The sequence below is a fragment of the Alosa alosa genome, chromosome 3 (genome assembly GCF_017589495.1).
Source record: "Alosa alosa isolate M-15738 ecotype Scorff River chromosome 3, AALO_Geno_1.1, whole genome shotgun sequence".
In the NCBI taxonomy this organism is placed as follows: domain Eukaryota; kingdom Metazoa; phylum Chordata; class Actinopteri; order Clupeiformes; family Clupeidae; genus Alosa; species Alosa alosa.
The window spans coordinates 9,624,945-9,634,503 of NC_063191.1; the positions used below are offsets into that span (position 1 = coordinate 9,624,945).

The 9,559-nt window shown below is 43.9% G+C and overlaps 1 long non-coding RNA gene across 1 annotated transcript in view; it reads left to right on the plus strand.

Annotated features, from left to right (window-relative positions):
* The first annotated feature begins 3,990 nt into the window (after positions 1-3,990).
* LOC125292406 overlaps positions 3,991-9,559 on the plus strand; it is a 7,231-nt gene continuing 1,662 nt past the window's right edge. The window contains exon 1 of the long non-coding RNA XR_007193184.1: positions 3,991-4,420. This is a non-coding gene — a long non-coding RNA (uncharacterized LOC125292406). The remainder of the gene's footprint in view (positions 4,421-9,559) is intronic.

Below are 9,559 nucleotides of genomic sequence, written 5' to 3' on the forward strand. Positions count from 1 at the left end.
TTCTAAATCGGCGATTTCTGTTTGAGAGGAGTTTGTTGCGGGTTTCACACCTTCTCACAGTTCTCAGACCAACATGTATGAACATAAATTATACTATTATCTGATTTATAAATGGGGTGGCAACAGGGGTGGCAAGACTGTGTCCCAGGGGTGGCAGCTGCCACCCTTTGCCACCCCGTAGATCCGTGCATGCAGGCGATTGAAAGGGAGAGAGAGAGAGAGAGACAAAGAGAAAGAGAGAGAGAGAGAGAGAAGGGGGACTAATACCTGACTTCCAACACCCAGAGCCAGACGGACATTATCACTAAGCCTGGTATACTGTTTTTTTAAGCCCTGGATCTTTTTAATTTCCACTGTCAGCCTTTGGGGGCTTCAGCTCGGGCTTTGCATGCGATAGCGGCCTTTTGTCAAGAGGCACTCCCCAAATTAAAAGTTAATTACACTTCTGGCCAGCTTTTAATCCCTTTGCTATGGTCAGCGCTGACCTTAGAGGAAACAGGCAGGTGAAAGCAGTCTGGTTCATTAGCCCAGATGGCCAAGTCTTCTGTAGAGAGGTGTGTGTGTGTGTGTGTGTGTGTGTGGGATTGGCAGAGATAAATAAATTTGACATTTAAAGCCCCTTTATTAAACCAACACATGGATTAAGGACTGCTAGCCCTAACCCAAATCCACCTGCACCACAGCAAAGCCCACAAACACACATCGCCAGGTAAACAACAGACTACACCAGTTGATCACAGGCCTAGTTATATACACACCATTTGCACAAAAAAGGATGAGGAGAGAGACATAAAAGAGAGAGGGATGAGAAAATGTAGGAAGGAGTAAGAGAAAGAAAGAAAAGTAAGTATAAATACTTTTTTGATCCCGTGAGGGAAATTTGGTCTCTGCATTTATCCCAATCGGTGAATTAGTGAAACACACTCAGCACACAGTGAACACACAGTGAGGTGAAGCACACACTAATCCCGGCACAGTGAGCTGCCTGCTACAATGGCGGCGCTCGGGGAGCAGTGAGGGGTTAGGTGCCTTGCTCAAGGGCACTTCAGCCGCGGCCCACTGGTCGGGGCTCAAACCGGCAACCCTCCGGTTACAAGTCCAGAGTGCTAACCAGTGGGCCACGGCTGCCCAAAGAGGCTGCCAAGAGGGATCTGGAGAAATAGACAGATGTGTGGAGAGAGAGAGAGACACTGGGTATCCACCTGAGTGACAGTCTTTGGGGAAAGGGGGATCAGGCATAAGTCCTGAGGCAAGAATTTAGATGAATAACCTTCATTACTGTGACAAGCAGTCTGGTGGCTAGCGAAATCCTTCCCCTGGACCAGACAGGTCTGTGGCAGGGAGAAAGCCAGTGTTCAGGGGCCTGCCTTTCACAAATCCAGACTCCCAAGTCTCTCAGGAGCTCAGGCTAAAACCTGAATGGGACTCAATGAGGATGACAGCTGAATATGGCAAGTAGCCTAAAATGTCATTCTCTTTGTCACCTTTGTCACTGTCAGTACAGTAATAACATGCTGCAAAGTGCATTATTGTTCTCTCTGCTCCCTCTGATCAGACTTTGAGTTATTTTTACAAATTGAGCACTAACAATCATAATCCCAGGTTCTACCCATTAGGGTTACATGTCTGTCCTTTTTTACAATGGAGCTACTACTATGAAATGGACGCAAGTACATTTTCAAACTTATCTGACAAATCTATCTATCTATCTGTATTGCATTTGTCACCATAATAATACAAAATAATCTATAATTAATAATGTGTTGACGCACGGTGTGTCGGTGTGCCAGGATGATAGCCAGTTTGTGTGAGGTTACCATCCCACGGCAGGCTTAGTCAGCTCAATGTATAGCCTAATGTCTCTGAATTGTGAGAGACGATACCCAGACATTCTGACTGACGATAATCTAATATCACAGTAAAAGTAATGTGTTGGTGTGTCAGGATAGCCTGGCTAGCGCCACCACTTCTCAATGAGATGTGGTCTGGGAACCAAACGTTCATTTTCTCGTATTTGAAAAAAATGCCCAGATCCGTTTATTGGGTGCCATGGATGTCTATCAAATGCGTCTGTGCATAGCTCATCATCGTCTTGCTTTCCCCCCTGTTCTGTGATTGGTTCCCTATCTCAGGCGAAAATTTGCTCCATGGTCTCCAGGCTGCCTTAGCAGCGTGAATCAAATTGCACGCAAGGCAGCATGGGCCAGGCTAGTGTCAGGATGGTATGTCTGTGAGATCACCAAAATCCCATGACAGGCCTCCAGCCAGCGCAATGTACATTTACCAAAAATGCCTCTGACATTGCCCAGAAATTCTGACTCTGATCAGCAGAGTGAATTTCCACTCCGAAAAGAAATGAAAACCATGATGACAGGCAGTGAGAAGCTTTGTAGCACTATTATATGACATAGTAGCTGACTCCAAATTACATCAATCTCCAGTAGCTACTTAAACAGAAACTATGCAGTATTGGCAATTTCTTTGCTGTTTTCTCGGTTTTTGCTTCTTTTCGCTGGCTCTGTCATGATGATGAATGTCTGAGAAACTCCATCGCTACCTTGTTCTAGCCAGTACCTGGCGTGTATGTGTATTTAAATGCAGTAAAGCAATTTGTTACACTTATACTTCCTGACACTGAGGCCGTCGGCCCGCCGGCCCAAAGTTGCAAGGGTGTTTTTACCGCTCACAGGCGCTAAGGGGGAAGAGATGGCCACCATTCAAGCCGAAAAAAGTCATATTATAACCATTCCAATGACTCCGAAGCTGTTAAGTCAAGGTAAACTAAGCTAAAAACCTGCATAGGTCTATAACAGCTTTTTGCTACACTCTTAAACAAAGGTGTTGTCCCTGTCTGGACACAGAGATGTGTTAAAAACAATGCAAGTTGTGTTATTTTCAACACACTCGTTTTAAGAGTGTAGTTTGGTGCTTTTTGAATAGGGTAGCCTGCAGGCTATTGATAAAATACTAATTTGATGGACCGGGACGGGAGGGAGGTTCCTATGTGCTGTGGTTAATTTTAACCTTGCACTATCACAGTACTTCCACACGATGGCGAACTGTGTTCATCTGATCTATGCTTTCCAAGGATTACAAAACCAGCGTTAAGTGTCGTCTCGATTTAACTACCCGGCCTTTTTACTGTGAATTCCTGAGGTGACTTTCAAGCAGGTTCAAAACTAGAACTTTTTGGGCCTCCTGACCAGCTATGTCCGGAGGATGAAGAATGAAGAATAGCCTACCCTGAAAGGTGCACTATGTTTAAAGTGAAGCATGGCCATGGCCAGGTAATGCTAGGCATATTATTTTGCTTCCTCTGACACTGATAACCAGCCGCACATAAAGGGGTAGGTACAGTCATTCAAATATTTGAAAACCCTTGGAGAAAACATCATACTGTCCATAGAAACCAATAGAAATGTAGTAAACATGATGAGTGAGTAAACTTGAGTCTATGTCCATTAGAAATGGACTGATATTTCTCAGGAATGCTACCACAGCTGGTGACTACCCATAACCTTAGCACTGGATTTTAACAATGAAAAGTGTGCTTTTATGAGTGCAAAATACACTTTTAGTAAAGGGTGACAAAACTTTTGACCGTGTCAGTTTGACAGTAGCCTATTCACTTCCCGCAGCATTTTGGTGATATGTCGTGTTGAATGTGGGGAAACAATTGTTGTTTTAGTTGTGTTGAGTTATTGATATGGTCCTGGTTTGTTTGTTTTCGCAAAAAAAAAAAAAAACTCCAAAAGTGTGCATTTTGCTTAACAAAACAAGATTTCTAAAGGGGTGACAAGACTTTTGTCAGTGACTGTACAAGGAGCCTGCTATCGTTTGAAGCCGTGGTAGCCTACGGAAGGTCGGGATTATTTGTGGTTTGGTTTTGGCCAGCGCTCGAGTTGTGGAGGAGAGCCACGAGGAGAGGAGATGAGAGGAGAGGGTAGGCTAGACTAGGGGGCGAGGAGAGAGGACCTCATGTCAGTTGGATTCGGTGGTAACAGCCTCTCTTGAAACACGAAATCGAGAAATTGCCTACTACTGCGGTGAGTCTCGCTACCCGTGATAACGTTGTTCTCCCGACCCCGCTGTCATTTCGTAAACAACGGGGATTGAAAGTTGCTTCTTCGACCATAAACAGTATCCTCCCCTGGATGATTCACGGGTTGCTTTTGAGTGTCTAAATGCGCTCTTAAGTTGTCGCGGTTAACTCAAGCCGCAAGCCGCCCACCCGCCGTGGGTACGCGTGCTTTCCCGTGTAGGTTGGCAGGGGCGTTTCGAGGAAACCTCGAGGAAGATTTCTGGTGCCCGTGAAATAGCTGTGGGGTGGCGGTTCACCCATCAAGAAGGATTTACTCATATGGATGTTTGGATATTTATTCGCACTTTATTCGTCTGTCACCGTTGCGCGCAGAAGAAGGTAAGGTGTTTTAAAAGATTGTAGCCCTCGTATGCTTAAAACGTGAAATTATCGATAGCAAAAATGAGAAGGTTTCATAGGTGCTCAAGTGATAGATTTTATAAAGGGAAAATAGTATTTTGTCTCGGAGCCCTAGGTTACATTACCAACCTACCCCAAAAGCCTTCATGTTTCGTGCATCTTAGAATTGTGTTCATGGAAATCCACAGGCTACAGTACCAAGGGGGATATATTAATATATCACATAAAAATGCACGTCATGTTATCTTGGTAGTTAAGTTAAATGTTAGAAGTGAATGTTGGGAGACCGCGCACAAATGGCTTCTGTACGAGACCGAATGCAACCGTGGCCAGTGCTTGAGTCCAGTGTCGGTCAGTAGCCTGAGTGTATGTCAGCTATTTCAGGATGGAGAGCAAGATATTTGCAATTTGCTTGACACTTCATGTCTCGGAGAGACTATCCGCGCTATTACAGCGAAACAGCTGGCATGGCCGCACACCAAATAGCTGTTATCTATTCACAAAGGCTAGCTGGAGCTGATGAGCACTTTTTAACCAGCTGCGCGGACATTCCTGGCCACCTGCAAAGCTAGACGAGAGAGAGAGAGAGGTAAAGTAACCGGACATAATCTTGGTTCAGTAGGACAGACTTTAGGGGAGAATTCTTGACTCCACAGGATTAATAGAACAGAAATACATACTCTCCGCAGTGTGCTGTTTGTTGCTCGATATTTTACGTTACCCTACCACCACACACCATGTCCCATTTTAGAGCACGTTTGTCCCTTCAGGGAAAAGACTTGCACTCTTAAGTCCGTGGTTTGAAACGCGATAGATGGAGCATGGCCAGGGATGGATTACTGAACCGGCCTACCGGGCCTACAGGGCCCAGGCTCAGGCTCAGGGGGCCCTGAAGCTCAAGCCTCAGCCTCTATGGGTTATGTTATTCACCCCTGATATCTGAATGGGCCCCCACTATGTGTGATAATGATCAAAATAATGCTTTGTAATTGGCATCTTTTTTTCATAACTAGATGCCTTAAATCTGTTGATGGTTGTTATATTTGTAATTCTCAATCTGTTCATTTCTTTCCACAAAACTCGCCAGAACTCATAATTTAATTGGTTATTTTTCAAAATTTTCTTCAGGAGACCCCACAAGGGTTACCAGCTTTCTGAAATAGTCAGGGGGGCCCTTATTATGTCTGTGCCTAGGGGGCCGAGTGGCTCATAATCTGTCCATGAGCATGGAGGCTCTTAAGATCAGGAGTTCTGCTAAGACAAATCATCGCAAGTAGCACTCACACATATACACATAAACCCAAAACATGAATGAATCAGCACATCGACAGCATAGGAAGGTCATATATTACCATTCCACCCCAGGCCTGCAGGGGGACTGTGTAATCTCAGAGGGCATGGGGGGGAGGCTGAGATAGTACTATCAATCTGAATTCCCCCCCTCCTACTGCCCCCCACTCTCCCCTCTCCTCGTGCGTGGACTGTGTGTGTGTGTGTGACATGCATAAACAATCATACATATCGTAAAGTGTAAATAAACAGAGGTTTTGCGTCAGTCAGGCTCTAATTAATGAAAAAATGTGAATCTGTGCAGTTATTCACCGTTGTTGTTGTTGTTGTTGTTTATTCCCCATGAAGACTCAGGAGGCTTGAAGTTTTAAAATTATTTTATTTCTTTTATGTTTATGAAACACAATTCATTTCACAACATAAAGCAGTTGAGCAGTGTGCTCCATTCAGAGAGGAAACAGCAGGAAGCCACTGAAGGTGCTGTGATTATTAGCATTATCATCATAGAGCCTGTGGCCTGCAGGGAGTCGCATGTTAACTACATCTCCCACCTCCAGCTGCAGAGTCACACCACTGGACAGATAGGTGGGAAGTCCGTCAGTATCTTGCTCCCACAACCACATCATCTGCTCTGCATTCTTATACATCATGATCACCATATTGCGTGTATATAGTCTATCCACAACAGTGAATCTGAAGTAGTAGACTCCCCTGACTGGAGCTGTGAAGAAGCCTGTCATGTCCAACATCAGTGATGATTTTAGTTAAGACCAAGTTCAACTCAGTATTCCCAGCCTCTATATATCCTGAAATACTAATGCCACCTTGGGTTGCTCTGTGACCTCTTTCTCCAGATTCTGTACATCAGTCTCAGTAGCTGCCAGTCTGGTCTTCACTGCTGTCAGCTCTGTCTCTTGTGCTGCAGTTTCCATCTTCAGGTTCATCACTTCAGTCTTCAGGCCATCCTTAAAAATATTTTTGTTTGCAGTAACAGCCAAAAAAAAAATAAAAATGGGTCGGTAGGTCAATATTTTTTTGGGTCGGTAGGTCAATATTTTTTTTTTTCAAGATTCAAAGGAAAAAAAAAAGTACAATTTTGGTCATGGTGATTACGTAGGAATGAATTTACACAAATGTGCATATCTTGACGTAACTGACTGGGTCTTCAACCCGTGCCTTCAGGCGCACCATTGCAAACCTCATTCTGATGCAGGTTATATAGACCAGCCTTTCTCAAACTTCTTTGACCTGAGGCCCGGTCATGGCAGACTTTTGGGTCATAGCAGGGCTCATCTACATGTACCCAGAAAGAAGGCTACAATAGCTCTTGGCCACGTTATATTGAAATTTGACTATACAATACTCAATGCTATACAGTGTATTATACAGTCTCTGCTCTGTTTCTAAGGAAGTTCAAAAAAACAACGTCGTTCTATTAAGTTTAGTTAAATAAATAAATAGCCTTCCAACAGGTTGAGCGGAGCTTTGATACCAACGTTATCGATTAGTTTCAGTTTCTCTCGCGCAGGCGCACTGAATGAATGCTCATACCACCACTTAATTGTAGGGCTCCATGTTTAATGACATCGATAGTAAGCGTTTGTTTTTCTTTTTCGTCGATCCAGCGGTTTCTTGATCAACTGCGCAGCAAATTATCAGATGAAGCACGGGCCTAATTTCCTCCACGACTCCAGCGGACCAGCAGTCTCCATGTTCGCGGACCCATATTTTGAGAAATGCTGAATAGACCACAACCAATTTCAATACTCCGACACGGTCACCGTTAGACTAGGGGGGAGGAGGGATGAAAAAGATCTGGCCACAGTTCTTCCAGAACCGTGCCAAGTAAAAGCGTTATCAGTTTGTGTGAATGAAGCGGCGTAGGCCATAGTGTGACATCGTGAGCTAAAACCAATGGTGTAGAGATGGCGCCACAGGTTTTTTTAAGTGAGCCACGTTTGCATGTAGGCAATTTATATTCACAATACTTGGGCCTACTAAAAGAAATATTATTTTATTGCATTTGTATTGGTTGTTTAGAAAAAAAAAACAATCGATTCGGTATTAGCAGAAAGTTTACAACTGGCAAGTCGGTCGGACTAAAGGGGAAAAAATAAATATTTGGAGTGGTTCTAAATTGACAGAGATTCATTCGAGATTCACGACAAGCGAAAATATTTTTAGGATGGCCTCATAGTGGTCCAGGTCTGTGTGTTGTGCTGCAGTGTGTTCCTTCACATGCTCCATGTCAGTCTCAGTGGCTGCCAGTGTCTCAGAAACTGATCTCAGATCATCATTCTGTGCTACAGTTTTCCTACTAGTAGTAGTTGTATCAGTGGTGTCTGAGACTCAGTCTGTGAATACCCTCTTTTTATATCTTAGTTAGTGGTTATATAATAATTTTAGTCACTTGTGGGCTGAACTTAAGCCCAGGGACACTTATCACATTTGTATGAAAATATTTTTTTCCCAGCACATATCTGTTTATTCAATTATCGATGCTATCAAGGTCTAATCAAACACTGTGTAGCGTTAAATACGATACTTTTAGAATTGGATCAACTAAGACATTATGTGCTTTTTAACATTGCTGAGTATCAAGAGATATATTTGTAACACTTACTCACTCACTCACTCCAGTGTTGAGTTGCCGCCAGTCTTTAGACAGACAGACAGAGACACACACACACACACACCAAATAAATACAGAATACTGCAGCCTAAATAGAAACTAGGAGTCAAACAGACACACATCTTCACTGCACATATTAACTAAATAATTAGCTAAAGAATGTGTTACTTGAGTGAATGTCCTCATACTCACACACACACACACACACACACACACACACACACACACACACACAGAGAGATGTGCGGGGGAAATACATAAAGTGGCATTAGCAGCACAGGCTATCAGTGGGCATGGCATTAACAGCACAGGCATGGCATTAGCAGCACAGGTAATCAGTGGGCATGGCATTAGCAGCACAGGCTATCAGTGGGCATGGCATTAACAACACAGGCTATCAGTGGGCATGACATTAGCAGCACAGGCTATCAGTGGGCATGGCATTAGCAGCACAGGCTATCAGAGGGCATGGCATTAGCAGCACAGGCTATCAGTGGGCATGACATTAGCAGCACAGGCTATCAGAGGGCATGGCATTAGCATAACAGGTTATCATCCATGCCTTCATTTCCTCCCTTATTGACTATTGCAATTCACTCTTCTCCTCACTCAACAAAGCTGTCCTTCACCACCTGCAGTCTATTCAAAATGCTGCTGCTAGGCTACTTAGATCAAACAGGCGCACTCATATCACCCCTCTACTCTGCTCCCATATCACCCCTCTGCTCCTTTCACTGCCTTCCTGTAACTTATAGGATCCAATTCAAAATTGTCACCATAACCTATAGGGCTCTACATGGTCAGGCCCCTGCTTATCTTGCCAACATAATTCACCTACACACACCCTCCCGATCTCTAGGTCTGTCAGCAAAATCTGCTATCCATGCCCTTTTCGTCTGAAGAGCGATGAGGATAGAGCCTTTGCCACTATGGCACCCAAACTCTGGAATGCTCTGCCAACCAACATTAGGTTTGCTGAGAATGTGGACTGTTTTAAGTGACAAGTAAAAACTCACGTGTTTAGGCTAGCTTTTGAGTAAGCACTGTATTTTATTTATTGATAATTTTATCTGCATTTTACTTAATTTTATTCGTAGACTATTTTTTGATTATGCTTTATTGTCAATGCACTTAGCAGCACATGCTATCAGTGGGCATGGCATTAGCATTACAGGCATTCAGTGGGCATGGCATTA